The sequence below is a fragment of the Pinus tabuliformis genome, chromosome 8 (genome assembly GCF_031772625.1).
Source record: "Pinus tabuliformis cultivar Carrire ecotype Pingquan chromosome 8, CPIR1, whole genome shotgun sequence".
Classification (NCBI taxonomy): domain Eukaryota; kingdom Viridiplantae; phylum Streptophyta; class Pinopsida; order Pinales; family Pinaceae; genus Pinus; species Pinus tabuliformis.
The window spans coordinates 815,230,351-815,252,503 of record NC_142294.1 but is presented as its reverse complement, the minus strand read 5'-3'; the positions used below and the strand labels follow the sequence as shown (position 1 = coordinate 815,252,503).

The window sequence follows — 22,153 nt, the reverse complement described above, 5'->3', positions numbered from 1 at the left end:
GAAAAAATAAATCAACAAAATTAGTATAAATTAACAAGTAATGATGATAATAATAATAATATTTTTTATATATTTATTCCCCTATGGGGGTGAGGAACCCGATGCATGAAGCATCACGTGGCTCATGTTTGTAAACAATTGGCATAAGGGTGGAGGGTTGGCCTCCTCGCCCTCTCAAATCACTTAGCGGATGGGGGAGAGTTATGGCGTTTGTGTGAAATACCTCAACGCCTCGACTAGTGCCAAAGGCAATGATCTAAGACACATGATGGGTTATGGTAAATTCATTTGCGTTGGAGTTTCAATACAGTTTCACGTTCCCTATTGGTATTCTGCTTGCCAGCAAAGGAAGTGTTGTTGAATTTTCTAGGCATGGTGGCAACCCCAGAGTTTCTTCCCAGACTCTTGGTTAGTATCCTTCCTATTCTAGAGGTGGTGTCCCATGTTTTTCTGTGAATGAACAGTGCGAATTTCGGAGGTGCTGACTAGTTTGTATTTCTGGTTCATTTGGAAATTGGAAGTTGTAGGTTATTGGTTTCTTGGAGGTTGGTGGAGGTGATATAGTTAGTGGTGCTTTTGGGCATGGTGGCGGCTCTGTGCATGGTGCTACTTTGTAGGTTGTTAGGCCTATAATTGGGTTACTCTGCTTCCAAGTGTGTGGTTTTCATTGTGTTCTGGGGCGAAGGGAGTTGGGTCCTTGAAGGTCACTGTGGTTTCCAATTGTTGGTTTGGTTGGGGAGGCGCTCCTTTGAGTGCTTTAGAAAGGGTTGGGTATTGCTCGACCCTTATTCTTTTGAATTTTCAAAATTATAGTGAGTTTATGTGTCGGAGCCTAGGTTGGAAATATTGGTGGGGTGGCGGAAGTTTGGTAGGTGTGTGTCGCTACTTCATGGAGGGAAATGTTATCTCTCATCCTTGCCTAGGTGGCTGGAGGTTTCAGCCTTGGGCAAGGCAGGCCTGGTTGTTAGGGGTCGAGCATGTTTGGAAGGTTGTCGATGGTTCCTGCATTCTTGACTCTAGTATCGACAGTGGCGTTGCTGGTCTAACCAATATATGCCCATCTCCATGACGAGGGAGGTCCTCCTCCCAGCAAATCCTGGCTCGTCTAGACGTGGGGACCCAAAAACACAAATAAAATATTTGGACCCGGGAGTGGAGGCGTCAAGGGCTCGCCAGGGTGGTAAGACAGCAGGGTGCTCCTGGCGAAGGGTGGCTGGTGTGCGAGGTGGTCATGGAGGTGGCGACTCGGTAACATGGTGTGGGGGGCGATCATAACAACGACATTGGAGTGGTGGCATGCGGCATGGTGGCATGGGAATGCGTGATCCTGTAGGGCATTTGACACCTAATGTGAGGGAAATTCAACATTGTTGTCTAGAGAATTGTCGTGAGCTGATACAATCTCTGCTGGAGCGGTTGGAAACGGCTGAACGAATCTGAAGAGAGGAGCATGTTGAACTGGTATCCACCTTAGACAAAATGCACTACTTCTAGTGCCAGGTTCGAGAACGAGTGGTGGTGGTTTGGCATGGACAGAACCTACTATCAGAGAAGGTAGAGAAGTTGGAGTCCTAGATGGCTCACTTCGAAGGGCATGTCTAATGCTCCTTTCGTCATCTGCCTCCTCCTGGGACAACCCTGAACAACCCAGCTTCCATCACGTCAGATGACTAGCATGACTACATATGTTATCTTTGTGTTACTTGTCATCTGGTGTCTCTAGCATTCTCGGTTATGAACGATATCCTAGTCTCCTTTTTGTTTTCTTGTCATATGCTGCAAATGGTGGTTAAAAAACCTGGTTGGGGTGAGACCACCTGTTTTTTGTTAATCTTGATGTACATCTTTTTTTACGAATGAATAGAATTGCGACTTACAAAAAATATTTTTATACATTTATCAATATGAATATTATTATTATTATTATTATTATTATTATTTAACAAGATCAGATAGTTGTTATATTATCAAAAAAAAAATTGGAGCAAGCTCCTTTTACATTCTGTTGTTTTGCTATGATAGACTGAGCAGTTAAATAGGCAAGCAGACCTTTCTTCTGTGCTTGGTATCAAAACTTCAGAAGTTTTTTTAGCTATTCTAGAGTACTGTTTTACATATTGACCTGCTAAGAAAACAAATTTACATAGCATATTTCATAGAAATTTATGGTTTGTAAACTGGGAGAGTATATTTTGTGGCCTTTTCCATATGTTTTGCATTTTCCTGTTCCTTAAGTTTGTTTTTCCCTGTGTTGTTATTCGTTCTGCTTGTTGTCCCTTGCTGCTGTTCCATTGACCTGTTGTTCCTTTGGTCTGTTTTTCTTTCATCTATTGTTCCTTATGCTGTTGTTCCTTTTTTTGGTTGTTGTTCCTTCTTATGTTGTTCGTTCTACTTGCTATTCCTTGGTGCTGTTCCTTCGGCTTGTTGTTCCTTCGTTCTGTTGTTCCTTCGGCCTGCTCTTCCTTCGACTGTTGTTTTTTCTGTTGTTGTTCCTTCTGGCACTGTTCCTTCTACTATTGTTCCTTCTATTGTTGTTCCTTCTACTATTGTTCCTTCATTTTCTTGTTGTTCCTTCAGCCTGCTGTTCCTTCGGCCTGTTGTTCCTTCGGCCCGCTGTTCCTTTGGCTGTTGTTCCTTTTGGTTGTTGTTCCTTCTGGCGTTGTTCCTTCTGGTTGCTTTTCCTTCTACTGTTGTTCCTTCGTCTTTTTGTTGTTCCTTCTTCTGATGTTCCTTCAACCTGCCTCGATTTTCCCCAGTGCCTCTGCTTTTCTCCTTAACTTTGTGATCCGAGCTACCATCACTGACATCTTTCATGTGTTGTTCCTTGCTGTCATGATTTTTCCTTTGATTATCCGATTTTTTTTAATTTCCTGATGGCTGCAGATTCCTTGTTGCGTTGTACATTCTCTTCCTTGATGTTTCTCTCTACTTCTTCTGCATTGTCCTATTGTATACCCAAACTTCATTCTTGTCATTTTTCGATGGGTGTTATGGCATGCTAAGATAGTATTCCTCCTGATTCTCTATGACGATTCCTTCTTCCTTCTCCACAGCCTGATTTTCATGATGATCCGCTTGCTTATTATGCATCCTCAAGACGTGTTTGAGGGTTGCATTTCTGGATCCTGCTAAATTGCTTCTAGTTCTTTGAATGATTCGGCTCATAAACAGTCTTGTTGTTTGGGTTCCTGTTTCGATCCATAATCTCGATTATGATGGCTGAGTCTCCTATGATGTTAGGATTTTGAATTCCTTTTTTTTGAATCAGCCTTGTTCCCATCAGTGAACTGTATGCTTCCGCCTAATTATTTGACATATGTCCCAATCCCCACTCGTAGGTGGTTATTTTTCCCCATTTGGATCATAAATTATTCCACCCACTCTTACTTTTCCGGGATTATTCTTGGAGGCTCCGTCAAAATACATACAGTGTCTATTCTGAGTTTTCTTCTAGCTTTCCAACTCCTCTTCCGTCATTCTTAATTTCCATTTTCCTTTTGTATTTTATTTTCTTTGACCTTTCTGCCCATTGTTGTCTATTATGGCCTTGCCAAGCCAATCCCTTTCCTCTTGTTGGAGAATGCTATAGTCCGTTGGTGTAGTTCCTTTTGCGTTGAGAATTTCGGAAGTCATTCCCCAAGTTTTGGATAGTGTTTTCCCAATTCTTGGGTTTTGATTTTTGAAAATTCTCTTGTTTCGAGCCAACTAGATTTGCCAACATAGCACTGTTGGAATACATTTCCATATTCTTATAATCGTGGCTTTCTTCTTTGTTTCATAAGGGTAAGCTTTCTCAAAGTTTCCGAGAAATTTCGGAAATGGTTTTTCAAAGCTTAAGTTAATTTCCAATGGCTATATTAGCTACTTCCAGCATTCCTTTGAGAATTCACACTCTTGGAATAAATGTTGTATGTTTTCTTCCGCTTGTCGGAATAAAGGGCATCTTGATGGCCCTTGAATGCCCCTTTTTTTTGAATTTTCTGTAGTCAAAATCTTCCCTTTTAACAATGTCCATATGAAATTTTTTATTTTTGGCAAGCTTTCTGACTTCCATGCTAGTTTCCAGGGGTCCCATTCCCGGTGATCAATATGCTCTTGGAGGATATTATATCCAGATTTAACTGTGTACTGCCCATTGTTTAGATCCCATAGGTAGCTGTCTTCCTCATCATAGTGGGTAGGAGTTGCCCCTTTTAAATGTTGTTTGATTTTTTTCCATTGTCCTTCTAGGTTTACTGGAATGGCTAGAATTTTCCACTCCTGCCACTCCTTCTGGTTCCATAGAGAGATTGAATGGATATTGTTGTATCCATTTTCTTTTATCCATTCTTGAATGCCTTCAACTTCCGGGAGATTTTGGATTTGATCTTTCCCCATGACCCTGTCCTCCCATATCGAAATGGTTTTCCCGTTACCTGGAATTTTTGAGATGTGGCTTCTCATTAATGGAATTACTTTTTTGACTAGCTTCCATACTTGGGAACTTTGTCTGATTGGGCTGATTCCTTTCAGCAACTTTTCTTTGGATCCATCCATGTATTTGTTAATTAGGATTTTTTTCCACCAGCTTTCTTTACTTGTTATGAGTCTCCACACTATTTTCATACCAAGAGTTGCATTCATTAGTCTAGGCAGTCAAATAGATAGCCCTCCCTTTTCATATGGTAACACTACTTGATCCCACTTGACCAGGCTGAACTTCTTGTTTTCCTGCTTCCCACCTTGCCATAGAAAGCTTCTTATAATTAACTCCATCTGTTTATGGGCGCTTGCTGGTGCCATGATTATAGCATATTGATAAATCAACAGTGTTGCAAGAAGAGCTTTAATTAGAGTCACCCTTACAGCCATATTTAACCACATCATTCCCCAATTTTTTATCTTAGCTTGCATTTTTTTGATCTATTTTGTCCATATTTCGGCTTTCATGCTCTCTTTGGAGATTGGGAGTCCCAGGTAGAGGAAATGGCTCCATCTTTCTTGTGTTGGGATTTCTATGATTTCGGATACCCTTTGCATAATTCTAGGCGGAACATTCCAACCATAAATCCTGCATTTAGTGTTGTTTAATAGCCCACTTGACACCTGTAGGAATTTATCCAATGTTTTTTTAAATGTTCTGGCTATTATTGTTGATGCTTCTCCCATCAGCAGAGTATCGTCCGCAAAAAAGGAGTGATTTATGGTTTTTATTCCTTTTGCTATTCTTATCCCTGTTATAGCTCTTTCTTTCCTCTGGGCTTCCAGAGCTCTGCTTAAAGTCTCTACCATTATTATGTAAAGAAAAGGGGAAAGAGGGCAGCCTTGCCTAAGACCTCTTGTGATTTGGAATAAGTCGTTGGGTCTTCCATTTATGAGATGGGCTATCCATGGAGTGGAAATGCGTGCCTGAATCACACCTGTTATTTCTTCTGAGAAGCCAAGTTTCTGGAGGACAACCATGAGATAAGGGTGGCTGACCCTATCAAAGGCATTTGCCATGTCTAGTTTAACTATCATGCCTTTCTCTTGCTTCTGGATACTAGAATGGACAGCTTCCTGGACAATTATGACATTATCAATGATTTGTCGGTTTGGCACAAACCCTTCTCGATTTTCAGATATGATTTGAGGCAGCACTTTCTTGATTCTATTTGCCACTAATTTGGTTATTATCTTATAAGATGAATTACATAGAGAGATGGGCCTGAATCTATTGAAAGTAATGGGATTTGCCTCTTTTGGGACAAGCGCCAGATAGAAGGATTTTGAATTGCCTCCCATCTTTTTTTTTTGAAGGTGGTTTTCACCATTCTTATGAAGTCCTTTCTTATTGTATAGCAGTGATTTTTGAAGAAAGCTATGGTGAAACCATCTGGCCCTCCTGGTGCTCTATTCGGGTGTAGACACCATATGGCCTCCACTATCTCTTCCTCTGTTGGATCTTTACACAAATTTGCGTTTTGTTCTCTCTTTATTTTCTTTATTTTGTGCTGCAAAATTTCTTCATACTCAGCCGTTTCATTTGTGGCTGACAGTAGATCTTTGAAATGCTTATGGACTGCTTTTTTTAATTTCTTCCACTCCTTTAATTTCTTGATTTTCCACTTGGATCTTTTCTATCTGATTTCTAGCTCTTCTAATCTTCATAGAATTATGGAAAAAATACGTGTTCCTGTCACCTGCCTTGAGCTATAAACTCCTGGACTTCAATCTGGCCTCTTCTTTGTCTTTCCTGTTTTCCATATAGATTTCCCAAAATATTTCTCTCTCTTTTAAATAGTCCTGCATACTTTCCTCTTTGCCCTCTTTCTCCATTTTCATGTTGTCCATTTTCTATTGGAGCTCTTTTTTCTTTTCTTTTTTGTTCCTCTGTTCTTGCCCATTCTTTTAACTTGGCTCTTAAATTTTTAATTTTTGTCTCCCATATGTAGTGGGGTGTGTTAGCGCTTGAGATTTCACCCTAGGCTGAAGAAGGTAAACCTTCAAGGCAACATCAAACCATTTCACCTCGTAGCTAGCCCTACGGGGTATGAGAAGGCTCTCTCCGGTCAAACTCAGTAGATCTTTCAATAGGATGAGCTGACCCAATTAGGAACACTGATATTAGGCTAGTAAACTGATAAGGAGGGTTGATTTAAAGTTTTTGGGGTTTTTGGTGGCAATTGGAGGGAGTGCAATTCAGGGTGCGGGGATTGAGCTCAGTTTTTGCAGGTGGGTCTTTGGGGCAAGGTAGGATTTTGTGCTGATGCCTTAAGCTGAGATGGATGATCAAGGAAGAAAGAGAGGGAGCTAAAGAGGGCAAACAATGACTTTGAATCCTCTTTAGACAGTGGAAAACATAAATATTAAACAAAATTGAAAGCTGAGCATGGCATGCATGAATTCAAACTTTATCACTTCTTTTGTTTAATTAGCAGCAATAGAATAAGAGATGGAACACATAAACACACTTACAATGACAAGTAGGAAACACACCATCAACACAATAATCCACAAGAATTCACAATGATGTCTGCAAAACCCTGGCCTTCCTTTTCCTCAAATTGCAGAGATACAAGTAAAATATACAATAGAGCTTCTCCCTCAAGAGTCCAACCATGAAAATGAGTAAGAGAAGGCATAATATAGATGATCTAACTCCTTTCCCCACCTCTAGGGGTCGAGCTCAACTTCCTAGGAGCAGTTTGAACTAATTCTAAACTGAGCACTAGATAATAGGCAGTCAAAACAACTTGCCTCTAAAACTTAGGTAACCCATCCATGCATTTAATATTCACTATTTACATCAAGGAAACTTCTAGAAGTGTTAAAGGAGAGTAAATGTATCCATGTGCCATGAAAATTACCAAAAAATCCATCATTTACATACATCAAAAGTCAACCAAAGTAAAAACAGTGTTTTGCAGGCCGAAATAGTCAAAATGGTGAAATTTCCCTGAGTGGTCGCGCCCCTCCCTTGGAGTGGTCGCGCACATTGGTAGCTGTGTTTGAGGGCCTTCCTGGTGTCCAAATCAAGTGAAAGATAGCTTGTTGGAAAGGTCTATGAGTCTACTTTCCAACCCCACCGGAATTTCTGAATTTGGAGTTGATTTGACCCCTCAAAAATCATTTCTCCCAAGGCAGCTTTCTGCAACTCAAAAAAGGGGCAGAAAGTCAAAATTTGCATGTATTTTGAGCTTTTGGAAGTCCAAATCTCCATAAAATTTGAAGTCCATCCATAGGCAAGTGTATTTTTGCATGAAAATTCCAAAAATGTAGAGTTTTCCCCGTTCTGAGCTGTCCCCACGAGTGGTCGCGCGCGGGGTGAGACCACTCCAACGGCCAAAACCTGTAAAATTGCACAAAAAATTCACAAATGACAAAATTTTCTCCAAATTTCTTGAAATTTGGGCTGGGAGTCCCCAATCAAGTACCATGCTCAGTCAAAGAGGCTTTGGCCAAAATTTGGAGTGGATCGGGGATTTTCCTTCGTTTTTGTGCTTTGGCCAACCGTCCTTGGAGCACCTTCGTTCTCGCCGGTATTTTTGACATTTCTCTCAAACCATGACACCTGTGTAAAAAGTGAAAGATTTTTTTCTTCCTTGGCATGTTGTGGACAAAAACCTCTCTCAGTTTTCCAAAATTCATCTTTCATTGCCCTGAAACATCATTTGAGTGCAACTTGTCCCGATGTGTGAAACAAGGGATTTTGTCGAAATGGAGCGAAATGAAGGGGATAGAGGGCTTCTAAATTCTTGGGGAAATTTTCGGGAGTGGGGAGGGATGTTAGGAAGCAAGGGAAAGTGGAATCTCAGAGATTGAGTGAGGGGAAGGGGTCGAAAAGGGAAAAATACAGGCCAAACCTAGAAAATTGCCAGGTTGTAGCTAGAAACTAGGGTTTGTGCAAAAATGAGGAATTTGGCGGATCTAAGGGATGGGAAGTGTTTTATAAGGTACTTTAAGGATAGGGAAAGGTGTATGAACATCAGGAAACAAGTTTTGTCGGTGATTTGACCATCCAAGAGAAATTGGCTTCAAAACCCTAGGAGAGGGAAATGACCTTGCCTAGGTGCAACTGAAGCATGAACAAGGTGTAAAATGACTCATTAGACACTGACATGATAATGACAACCCTACGAATGATGATAAACTCAGCTGAATGGTGACATGGACTGACATTTGGGCAAACCCTAGACCTAATGCCTAGTGACCAAATTTTGCTTGAAAACTCTTTGAAATGACAAAATTTGACCTTGACACTCTGAGACCACTTTGTAAGAGCATATTTGATCACTGTAGGAAGGCTGGAAAGACTGACACTAACATTGGCTCCAATGGGGATGGTAGCTCCTTGGAGGTACCAAGAACCTTAGACCTCTGGGAGAGCAGACCAGTGCTTGCAATCATTGGGCGATGGAGTCATTATTTACACCTTTGACACAAAACTTTGACACATTTATTGAATGAAAACTTGACTGAAAACTGACACAAACTAACTTAACAACAAGACAAAAAATTGACTCATAAAGGACTCATGACTCAACTAGAAACTGACTCGATACTTAAACACAACCGACAAACTGAAAATGATGCTCAAAGCGGAGCTTATTCATCACAACCTACTCTAACAGTTTCATTCATCACCTGATCAAGTGAAATGAAACAACCAATGCAACCAAGTAAGTATCCCATCTGCTGTTCGAATTCTCCACAAGTGTTTGCTTATGAACAACAAGAGAGAACTACTGAAAGGCAACTCTGATGGAAACTTAGAAACAGATCCGTTGAATGATACGAACTCTCTATCTGCCTCCAAAAACACTGCATAAGGATCTTGAAATTCAAGCTCACTGGAACTTAGCTCATCCAATGGATTACTTCTCTTTTCCTCATACCATGAATGCAAACTTTGATCTGAGCCTTCTGACGAGACCTCTGCTGAAAATGACAAAGAAACCGGCTGCTGGATCAAATTCATATCAGCACATGTTTCAAGCTCACATGTGGTTAATGGAAAAAAACTTTGACTGCAAACCTCATCCAAAACATCAGCTATTGGATCATGAAAAACTTGAAAAGACTGCTGCAATCCCATTTCTATTGGTTCCATTGTGATTACATGATTGCCTACATGCTGCTCATTCTTCACTAAAGATGGACTATGCAAATTTCCCTTCAAATACTGAAATGATTCAAAACAGAAAGGTAGGGAACCTTCTTGTATCATTTGATCAAATATGTCAGCTTCCATGCTTTCATATGCAACTTGACAACCAATGGCATTTGGGGACTGCAAATCTGAATATGTAAAGTCTTGAACAAAATTTTCATTGCTCTCAAGATGATCTAGATCAAGACTTGTTGACAGCTGATTTCTGATTGCATGGTAGTTATCTCTGATGAACTGAAACGAATCAAAGCAAAAAGGCAAAGATCCTTCACTTACTTCAAAATTTGCTGCACTTTCCTCGTCAATGTCATAGCTGATATGTGATGGCTGAACATTGTTTTCAAACTACTGTAAGTGAACCTCTTCCTCCCACAAACTAGCTGCTGATTTGTCTGTAAGATTAGCTTCTTTTTGGAGAACATAATCATCATCATACTGATCATACTGAGGCAAATCATCGGTATAAAACATATCATCAAGCATGCAGGTCATATCAACAGTTCTTTCTTCACCAAGATGATCTACAAAACAATCATTATCAGATCTATGACAATTAGGATAAGAAACAAAATGTTTTGGATCAGCAACTTGTTCTTCTTCAATCAGCGAGCCATGAGCTTGAACATCATAAGCATTTCTTGCGTTGATCTTGTCCATCATCTTTTCTACTGCACTTACCAAAATGTCAAGCTTCACCTCTAGAGATTTTGATTCGGCCGGATCTATGTTTTTCATCTCTTCTTCCTTCATTCTTTCCCTTCGGATCAGCAGATGTGCCTCTATATTCACTGCACTGTTTTGCATCTCGTGAAGTGTTGCAATATCCCTTTCTCTCAGCTGAAACTCCATCTCCGGATCAAAGGCGCCCGGATAGTGCAAGAGAGCAGATCTAGGAGAAGGTCTTATATCAACTGGCATCGAATAATAAACTTGATTAAATCTGGCCGAAAACTGTTGTACTGTCTCACCTGGCAATCTTTTCAGCTGGTTATATTCTTCTACAATCAAGAAAAGGTTCTGCCCGATCATCCACCTGTCGAGAAAAACTTTGACAAACTGCTGGAAATCTGAGATGCTTGCATCAGGCAGGGTTTTGAACCAACACTTAACTTCAGCTTGCAAAGAAAGAGCAAAAAGCCTTATACTAACATCTTCTTCATCAACTTCAAAAAGATCTAGAAAATTCTCAAAATTCTGGACATGTTGCTCAGCGTTGACATTCTTACATTCACCATCAAACATCGGCAAGTATAGATCATAGTTTTTGGGGAAAGCATGGAGAACAGGAGGTAAAACAAGAGGTTTATACCGATCTGGAATTTTACAAGGTGTAGGGGTATGTACAGCAGGTATAGGATCAGTCTTGGTCTCTTGGGGCTCATCAATTTGAAGATGGTCATCACAAAATTCGGAAAAAGAATCTTGATCAAGCTCAAAGGCATGCAAATCTTTGGTATTCACAATCTTCGAAGGGAAAGAATCAACTGCAGGCCGAGGATCTCTTCTCAAATACAATATGCTTTGCAAAACAGTCTTGACATTCTCGGGAAAAGAGAAGAAATAATTTACAACAAAGAACAAAATATCCTGGATGAAATTCCAACTTGAGTACCTGATCTTGCCATATTCTCCTTTCATGTTTCTGCTGGTCGGGATCATCCTCCAGTGGAGTCTTTGGATCTGATCTTCAAAACTGATTTAGAGTCGCCAAGTGAATGATTTCAGCCTTGCCAGTGTCTGATCGTTGTTCACCATCAACAATCAGATCTGAACTTGATACATGTACCGGGGTAAATTGCAAATGAAGTGCTGCATTCACAAGCTCACGAAGATTGACTGAAGCAGCATTTATCTACTAACGCTGATGTAAAACAAGACCGTTTTCGAAGGCTACCTAGCGTATCTTCAGGCTCCGTCTAAGCTTATGAATTAAACACACCAATAATCAAACAATCACTTTGTTCTCCCCAGTATGGTCGCCACTATGTTAGCGCTTGAGATTTCACCCTAGGCTGAAGAAGGTAAACCTTCAAGGCAACATCAAACCATTTCACCTCGTAGCTAGCCCTACGGGGTATGAGAAGGCTCTCTCCGGTCAAACTCGGTAGATCTTTCAATAGGATGAGCTGACCCAATTAGGAACACTGATATTAGGCTAGTAAACTGATAAGGAGGGTTGATTTAAAGTTTTTGGGGTTTTTGGTGGCAATTGGAGGGAGTGCAATTCAGGGTGCGGGGATTGAGCTCAGTTTTTGCAGGTGGGTCTTTGGGGCAAGGTAGGAGTTTGTGCTGATGCCTTAAGCTGAGATGGATGATCAAGGAAGAAAGAGAGGGAGCTAAAGAGGGCAAACAATGACTTTGAATCCTCTTTAGACAGTGGAAAACATAAATATTAAACAAAATTGAAAGCTGAGCATGGCATGCATGAATTCAAACTTTATCACTTCTTTTGTTTAATTAGCAGCAATAGAATAAGAGATGGAACACATAAACACACTTACAATGACAAGTAGGAAACACACCATCAACACAATAATCCACAAGAATCCACAATGATGTCTGCAAAACCCTGGCCTTCCTTTTCCTCAAATTGCAGAGATACAAGTAAAATATACAATAGAGCTTCTCCCTCAAGAGTCCAACCATGAAAATGAGTAAGAGAAGGCATAATATAGATGATCTAACTCCTTTCCCCACCTCTAGGGGCCGAGCTCAGCTTCCTAGGAGCAGTTTGAACTAATTCTAAACTGAGCACTAGATAATAGGCAGTCAAAACAACTTGCCTCTAAAACTTAGGTAACCCATCCATGCATTTAATATTCACTATTTACATCAAGGAAACTTCTAGAAGTGTTAAAGGAGAGTAAATGTATCCATGTGCCATGAAAATTACCCAAAAATCCATCATTTACATACATCAAAAGTCAACCAAAGTAAAAACAGTGTTTTGCAGGCCGAAATAGTCAAAATGGTGAAATTTCCCTGAGTGGTCGCGCCCCTCCCTTGGAGTGGTCGCGCACATTGGAAGCTGTGTTTGAGGGCCTTCCTGGTGTCCAAATCAAGTGAAAGATAGCTTGTTGGAAAGTTCTATGAGTCTACTTTCCAACCCCACTGGAATTTCTGAATTTGGAGTTGATTTGACCCCTCAAAAATCATTTCTCCCAAGGCAGAGTTCTACAACTCAAAAAAGGGGCAGAAAGTCAAAATTTGCATGTATTTTGAGCTTTTGGAAGTCCAAATCTCCATAAAATTTGAAGTCCATCCATAGGCAAGTGTATTTTTGCATGAAAATTCCAAAAATGTAGAGTTTTCCCCGTTCTGAGCTGTCCCCACGAGTGGTCGCGCGCGGGGTGAGACCACTCCAACGGCCAAAACCTGTAAAATTGCACAAAAAATTCACAAATGACAAAATTTTCTCCAAATTTCTTGAAATTTGGGCTGGGAGTCCCCAATCAAGTACCATGCTCAATCAAAGAGGCTTTGGCCAAAATTTGGAGTGGATCGGGCGTTTTCCTTCGTTTTTGTGCTTTGGCCAACCGTCCTTGGAGCACCTTCGTTCTCGCCGGTATTTTTGACATTTCTCTCAAACCATGACACCTGTGTAAAAAGTGAAAGAGGTTTTTCTTCCTTGGCATGTTTTGGACAAAAACCTCTCTCAGTTTTCCAAAATTCATCTTTCATTGCCCTGAAACATCATTTGAGTGCAACTTGTCCCGATGTGTGAAACAAGGGATTTTGTCGAAATGGAGCGAAATGAAGGGGATAGAGGGCTTCTAAATTCTTGGGGAAATTTTCGGGAGTGGGGAGGGATGTTAGGAAGCAGGGGAAAGTGGAATCTCAGAGATTGAGTGAGGGGAAGGGGTCGAAAAGGGAAAAATACAGGCCAAACCTAGAAAATTGCCAGGTTGTAGCTAGAAACTAGGGTTTGTGCAAAAATGAGGAATTTGGCGGATCTAAGGGATGGGAAGTGTTTGATAAGGTACTTTAAGGATAGGGAAAGGTGTATGAACATCAGGAAACAAGTTTTGTCGGTGATTTGACCATCCAAGAGAAATTGTCTTCAAAACCCTAGGAGAGGGAAATGACCTTGCCTAGGTGCAACTGAAGCATGAACAAGGTGTAAAATGACTCATTAGACACTGACATGATAATGAAAACCCTACAAATGATGATAAACTCAGCTGAATGGTGACATGGACTGACATTTGGGCAAACCCTAGACCTAATGCCTAGTGACCAAATTTTGCTTGAAAACTCTTTGAAATGACAAAATTTGACCTTGACACTCTGAGACCACTTTGTAAGAGCATATTTGATCACTGTAGGAAGGCTGGAAAGACTGACACTAACAGGGTGAACCTACTACTCTTGGTTCTTATACTGTTTTAACTAAATTGTTGATTTCTATGTTGTTGTCCCAAGTTGAGATGTATCTGAAGGGGAGCAGACCCTGGTTCTCCAACTTACCCAGAGCTATTAAAACTGGTTTATGATCTGAAGCAGAGGTGTGGATAATTTTTGATTTTATAGAGTTGTATTCTACTGCTATACTTTCTTGAATTAATATCCTATCCAGCCTTTCTTTGATATTACTTTTACCTACTCTTTTGTTGTTCCAGGTGTATTTCCCGTTATTTGGGGGAATGTCAAGAAGGTTATGCTGCTCCATAATTTCTTCTAAAGAGTTCCTAGAGGGGTCCATTTCATAATTTCCTCCAAATTTTTCCTCAATACTTCTTACCAGATTTAAATCTCCTCCTAAAATCACCTTCCCTGCTTGATTTTCCTGTAATATTTCCTTCAAAGAAGCCCAACACTGTTCTTTATCCTTATAGTGATTGGGGGCATAGATGTTTATGACCCTGTACCTCTCCCTTGTACTGATTTTCTTGAGGTTCGTTATTATCCAATGCTGATCTATTTTCTTTTGAATCAATTCCCATATTCCTTTTTTCCATATTGTGCATATGCCTCCGGATGCTCCTATTGCCTGCATGGCTTCCCCTTCATACTTCCTAAACTTTTTTTTTAGATTTTCGGTGTCTTGATTGCCTGCCTTTGTCTCCTGGATCATTAGAATATCTGGGTTTTCATTTATTAATATATCTCTTGCTGCATTTTCCTTAATGTTGACCCCATTCCTCTACAATTCCAGGAGACTATTATCATTATTTACCTGCTTGGTGGTACACAATGCCCTTCCCCTTGGGTTGACTTCTCTCATTGTTCCCTGTGCTCTTCCCTAGGAAAGTGTCCATAGGTTGCTGCGTTCCTAGAGCCATTTCTTTTGCTGCTGCTTCATCCCTTAGTTCCTTGTTTGTCTTCCTTCCCACTTTTTTTTGAATTTCAATATTAGGGAGTGCTTCCTTTGCTTGATTTTTGGTTAAGATTCTGTCTACTGAGGGGGGCAGAGAGGGGGGAATTTGAGATTTTAGGGGAGTGGGGAGAAGGGTTAGGGGAATGAGGAGTTCTACATCTAGATTTGGGACGGGGAGATGGGGGAGAAGAGAAATCCAATTGATCGAATGGGTTTGCAGTTGCAAGGTCTGCATTCAGCAACATAGGCTGGGCTTCTGTGGATGTTGAGGGCTGCGAAGAAGAGTGGTTTGGTTGCTTGTTTGTAGTTTTTTCCTTCTTAACCTGTTCCCGTTTATTTTCCAGATCCTCTATTTTTTCACTTTCATTTTTTTTTTTTTTTTGTACATCTATTTGTGAAATGACTGTATTCATGACATGCCTTGCATTTGAAGGGAATCTTCTCGTAGTCCAGCTGCTTTATGTGCGTCCAATCATCCACTTTGATTTTGATAGCTTCCGGGAGGCATCTCCCTATATCCACTTCGACACATATTCGGGCGCATGCATGCATATATTCCTTTGGCTCACATCGATTGATGTACTTCCCCACTGCATTTCCTATGGATTTAACCTAGTCGTCTCCGTAGTAGTGGAGAGGGAGGTGCGGCAATCTAACCCAGACAGGTACAATGCTTGGGACATTCATTTCTGGATCAAAGTTTGGGGTCCATCTGTTCAAATACATCCCCCTCGTATCCATGAAATACGGACCATTCCTAAAAATAAAGTCTTGATCCTCCTTGGTCTCGAAGTGAAAGGTATAATATCCTCTGCCACAAAACTTAATCAAGATCTTCCCGTTTATTGAAGTCGACCAGTTTCTTTCTACCCATTTTTGGACAGTCCTCGGTGATGGCCACAGCCCCGTGAACTGCCCTACTAATCCTCGTTCTGCCAGGGAAAGAGCTACTTTTCGTGGGGGGGTCGGAGGAAGAGATATCTCTAGTATTTCTTCCATTCTTTCAACAAACTTTGAGACTGCTGGTCTGTTCTTAGCCGATCCCATTGCTGAAATGAGAGAGGCAAATGTTTTGGCTGTTTCTTCTGATTCCTGATGGTGGACTAAATGATGTTTTTCGTTCTTTGGTGGGTCCATTTTCTCGAGCCTCAACAGCAGGAGGCCGTTGAGGGCAGCAGTGAATTGCTTGCTGCAGGGAGGTGTGCGATCTCTCTAGTCCAAAAGAAGTCGATCCTCAGCAGCTGGAGGCCGCTGAGGAGAAGCAGGCCTGTGTCTCCGAGAGCTGCAACAACAGCTAGGGCTGCGCATGGGCAGCCTCAGAAGCTCTCATTTTTTTCCTATCCAAATAACTTTTATCTTTAAACAATGTTTCTGCCTTTAAGTCTAAAAGAATATGAATATTAATATTATTATTAATATTACATCTATACCATTAAATAATAATATTGGTAATATTAATTAATAATAATAATCATAATAGTAGTAAAATAATTATTTAAAAATGATTATAAAAATAATTATTATTTATATTCATTAATTCATTAACTAAATTAAATAATTAATAAACTGTGTTAATTAATTTATTAATTATTTTAGAATAAATAATTACGAAAAAAATATTATTAATCTTAATTAATTAATAATGGTATTACATTAATATTGACATCAATATTAATTAATTATTTAAAAATGGTTATAAAAATAATAAATTGACAAAAAATATATAAATTAATAAATATAAAAAATAATAATAATAAAAATACTTTTATTAATATTAATATTTTTATATATTTATCAATATGAATATTAATATTCTTATTAATATAAGTGTTTTTCAATCCTAACGTGGTTAATAATAATTACTATTTAAAAAATATTATAAAAGTAATTAATTTATGAAAATTAATAATTATTAATAATACTGTTAATATTAATTATTAATAGCTCTGCCTCTGGTAGCTCATGTGGCGATGGCTGTGGAATGAAGTCTCACCAAACCGAAGATCTTAGGTTTGAATCTTGTGCTACCCTCCCCCCGTAGCGGGGTGAATAATGGACATGTAAAACTCGAAAATCGGAGAGTCCTACCAAGCTTGCAAACAAATATATTAATTATTAATAATAATCATAATATTAATTAATTGGTAATAATAATAATTATTTGCAAAAGATTAGAGAAATAATTAATTTATAAAAATTAATACAAATTAATAATTATTTAAAATAATAATAATAATGTCAAGTCTCACTAGCACAATCGGTTAAGGATGGGTCTTGTTAGCAACGTGACCTGTGATCAAGCCTCACGGAGGCTATTGTGCTTGTGCTAGGGGAGAAGACATGCTAAAATCCAGTTAGCTTAGGGATGGTGTGGCTAAGGCGAGGCGTGATCCTCGGGTGACTTTGATGGCTTAGATACCCCTGGGTCGCGGTTTCTCAAGCAACAAGTCAAGCCTAAAGGAACATAGAGAACTTGACAAAATAATAATATTTTTATTAATATTAATATTAATATTAATATATATTTATTAATATGAATATTAATATTACATCTATACCATTAATGTTTATTGGCTTGTGGTTGATATTATTAAGTAATAGTAATAATCATAATAATAATAATTAATTAGTAATAACAATTATTATTATTATTATTCTGTAAGTTCGGTAAAACTACATCTTCATCATGTCCAACTTCTCACCCCAATTGGGGGATAGCACAAGATTTGAACCCAAGACTTTTGGTTTGCTGAGACTTCATTTTCTTGGCCATTGCCAATTGAACTACCCCAAGGGGACATAATAACAATAACTAGCAATTGTCCCAAAAGGTACAAAGAGAGGCCGATAGGATTATTAAATTGGAATTGTTGAATTTCTCTAGAAGAGATATTGGTTCAAGTCTAACCGATGAGCAATTTGAGCTGGCTAAAGTCTTTCTAATTTTTTTTTATTATGCTAAAATTATATTGATAATTCATTGGTTTTACTTTCAAAAGCTTGAAGGAATTTGAAGAGCAGGTTTAGAATTACTTTGTGGGATTTGGTCCCAAAATCACTGATTTGTAAATACATACTCAATGAAATGTTATTTCGTTGAAACCCTGCACAAATGTTTGATATAAACAAATAAGTCGAAAAGGTTGAAAGACTACAATTAAAACTATAATCAAGATTATACTTGCTTTGAATTGGTTTATGGAAAACCTTGTTTTCTTGGACTAGATCATTGTGTAATTACTTTGCTTTAGATGTTTTGTTTATATATATATTACATTGAACACATTGAATGTCTTATTTCATTTTAGAGTAAGTTAATTACCCAAAATCAAGAAACCTCTATAGATGCCCAAGCATCTACGAAGCTTTCTAGTGACCAAGGCAATAACCACCATGACTATCCCCTACCATCTGAAAATTCTTCTCTACCCAACCCCTTCAATACTTAGGGAGGGAGAAGCAAGCCAATTCCAAACAAATTGCCTGGGAAAGAAATATGCACATACATAGAGCAAAATCCAAATACTCTACCAAGAAGAAAGAAAGCGGTCCACACAAATCTGTTAAATGAATCTACTTTGTACACTGGTTCAAAGTGAAAATAATGAAGAGTGGTTTATATGTAAAAACAAAGAAACTGAAATGTATTTCAATAATGAAGAAATAAATCTCACACATTTCTTTTCTCATGTAATGAAAAATGGCTTTATATAAAGAAATAAATATTAAAAATTAAGAAATCTTGATGAAAATTTTATAAAAATATAAACACTAAGAAATCCCAAATTTATTTTTCATTAGAAAACTCAAACCCTGCAGATCTTTTAGATGTAAACATGGCTTTAATACTCAGTAAATGTAACATAAGAAAAGATTCTCATATCCATTTCAATAATGAAGGAAGCAATCTCAAGCTCTTATTTCTTGTACAAATAAATATAGCTTTAGTAATCACCCACAATAATATTAAACAATTAACTAGTTGAGTTTCAACCCGAGTGACTATTTACACATACACTTTTTATCCATATATTTTTGGACATCATGGAATAAACAAAGGAACCTTAAGCATTATGCAAAATAGTTATACATAGTTACATTTGAATGGTTGTAGCATACGCACATAGGGCCATTATCATAGAGTAAACAAATGAACCTTAAGCATTATACAAAATAGTTATACACAGTTACATATGAATGGTTGTAGCGTACACACATAGGGCCATTATCATAGACTAAATAAAGGAACCTTAAGCATTATGTAAAATAGTTATACATAGTTACATTTGAATAGTTGTAGAGTATACACTTAGGACCATTAGAAATCTGAAGCTCCCAATTACTTTACAAAGAATGGTGCAGCTCAGGTGTCTCATGCAACATTGTTATAATTTTGCAGGATTGTTAAATTTTTTCTTAGATATAATGTTGTTTGTATGTTGTTCAAAAATTTGTTTTTCATAAATTTTATCTATATAACAACTGTAAGACAAGGGTATTTACAAAGTATGAATTGTATTGGAAAAAGACTTGGAGTTTTGAAATTTAAATTCTTGAATTAATGGGATAGCATCCTCCCTAAATTTGATACTAACTTTAAATAATTAACTTGTTTGATACTAACTTTCAATAATTAACTTGTTTTTCTTGATAAAACTACTTCAAATCAAACTTTAAATAATTAACCTGTTTTTTTTATACAACTACTTCAAATCAAGAAGTGCTATGTGTAAGATGTTGAGTTGTCCAAAAAATTGAAGCCTTGTCATAACCATAACTTTTCACTTGTTGGGGCAGCAGGTGCGAGGAGGGGGGCAAGAGGGTTTCCTTTACCAAAAGGAAAATAAGAAACATCATATGCCTCGTTAATTGGAGATACTTCAAATAATCATGCCCATATTTGGCTCTCTGGATGAGTCTAGATTCTGAAGAACCAAGGCATAAAAAATATGACAATGGTTGTTTCTTCATGCCCTGAGAGGACTCAAATTTCAATCAACCAATAGATGTGATAGCCAATAAGGCCTGCTCCTTTCCTTTTGGTCAAATTTGGAAAAGTGGGTGGGACAATGCCCCAAGATTTTTACCCGCTCTTCTTATTGAATGATCACAATAACAATGCTAACAAGTGGCAATTCAGTTACAACAAGGATTTGCATAGGACATAAGGGTGGCCTGTTGTATCATTAATTCATTTTGACAAGAGACACTCTTTATTATCCCTGGCAAAATGTCCAGATGGGATGGCACAAAGCATGTAGGATTTTTCTTCCCCTTTTTATGGACATCTGGAAGTTTCAATTCTGGTTTAGTAGGAGAGATTAGAGACTTACAATTATGCTCTTTTATTTTCCAGTTAGAAGGTCTGGTTCTAATTGGAAGGTTGGATTTGGAACATTTTTAGTGGGGATTCGTTGTGAGAACCTGAAATCTTGACTTTAGGAGCAAGGAATACATGACTTGGTTGCAATTTCGATGTCGGCCTCAAGCCTTCTTGTTCACAAGATTCAAGAAATTCCTAGGGAACTTTAGGCATATTCCTTTGTGGATTTTTTTAGAGAGGGATGTTTTCTTAGACAATACAATCTAGCCTTGGACTACTCTCCCTTGGGATGGTCCTTCAGGTGTTTACAAAGTCTGGATAGCTGCTTCCATGAGATCTTGTACGGGTATACTTGCTTTTCACATTCTAATATGATAGAAGAATTCTGGGCTAATACTCAACTTATATACTTTGGATCAAGCGAAAAGGAAAATCACCAAGACCACATTTTTTATTCAATTAGATGTTGTGAGTGCCTTTGTGACAACAGTCAACAAATTCTAGCACAAGCGATGGGGAGAATGGAGACATTTTGAAGGGATTGGAAGCACAATTATGAAAAAGAACTAAAACCAACAAGAAAACAAATGCTTAGGATGAATACCCAGCTGGACAAGCATAAAAAGAAAATAATCCTTGTGGAAGTAGGGGAAGAGTGCATTAGGTAGAAACTGCAAGATCAAGAAGACTTAATACAAGAATTCCAAGAGAGAGTTTGACATTTGGAGTTGGAGCAACATCCTAGGTTTGTAGATCTGAGGTCCCTTATGCCTCACCAACAATCTTCTTTGGTTCCTTTAGACAAGAGGAAGCTGTAGCAAAGGATGAAGACTCTGTGGAAATACATTCTGAGCATTTCAGGAGAACATACCCATCCATGGTGTCATCAGTTGTAGGAAGAAAAAGGACTGCCCACTTTGGGCATGATAACAAAAATGGTTAATATTATGATGTATTTCAAGTTTGTGATTTTGCTAGGCCAGTTTGTAAGGCTTATACTGGCCAGACAGTTAATAGTAGAAAATTAGCAATAGACTACTGATAATAGGACAACTAGGGAACAATTACCAACATCAAGAGATGTTGTTTCATGGAATACAATGATAGCAGGATATGGTATGCATGGGAAAAGTGAAGATGCTCTTGGTCTTTTTCCCAAAATGCAGCAAACACGTATGAACCCAGACTCCATCACATTCGTATGTGTTATGTCTGCTTGCTGTCATGCAAGGTTACTAGAAGAGGGCTGGGAATACTTTTATTGCGTGAATTGAGATTACCGCATCACATCTAAAGTGCAACATTATGCATTCATGATTGCCTCTTTGAACTGGAGCCTGGAAAATATGGATATTATGTACCCTTGTCAAATATTTATGCTCCAAATGGCAGGTGGGATAATGTTTTAAAGGTGAGGACACTGATGAAAGACCAAGGCATTAAAAAGATGCCAAGTTGCAGCTTAGTTGACGTAAAAAAAAATTCCATGCATTCATTGTGGGAGACAAGTCACACCCTTAATCTGAGAAAATATATGCAATGTTGAACAACTTGGCTAAGCAAATGGAGGAAGCAGGGTATGTCCCATACACAAATTTTGTATTGCATGATGTGGAGGAAGAGGCAAAGGAAGACATGTTGCATAGTCATAGTGAAAAGCTAGCCATCGCTTTTGGCCTTATAAACGCAAGCCCTAGTACCCCTATCGGGATCACGAAAAACCTTGAGTCTGTGGTGACTGCCACAATGCCAGTAAATTCATCTCCAAGATTTTCGAGAGAAATAATTGTAAGGGATGCTAACCATTTCCATCATTTCAAGGATGGATCATGTTCATGTGGGGATTACTGGGGACACTGATGGTAAGTATAGCATGCATGAG

The 22,153-nt window shown here is 38.6% G+C and overlaps 1 pseudogene across 1 annotated transcript in view; it reads left to right on the top strand.

Annotated features, from left to right (window-relative positions):
- Positions 1 to 1,065: 1,065 nt before the first annotated feature.
- Positions 1,066 to 22,153, top strand: part of LOC149238064 (cysteine synthase 1 pseudogene) — a 38,706-nt pseudogene continuing 17,618 nt past the window's right edge. Inside the window, exon 1 of the transcript XR_016245934.1 lies at positions 1,066 to 1,216. The product of XR_016245934.1 is annotated as a cysteine synthase 1 pseudogene (transcript). The remainder of the gene's footprint in view (positions 1,217 to 22,153) is intronic.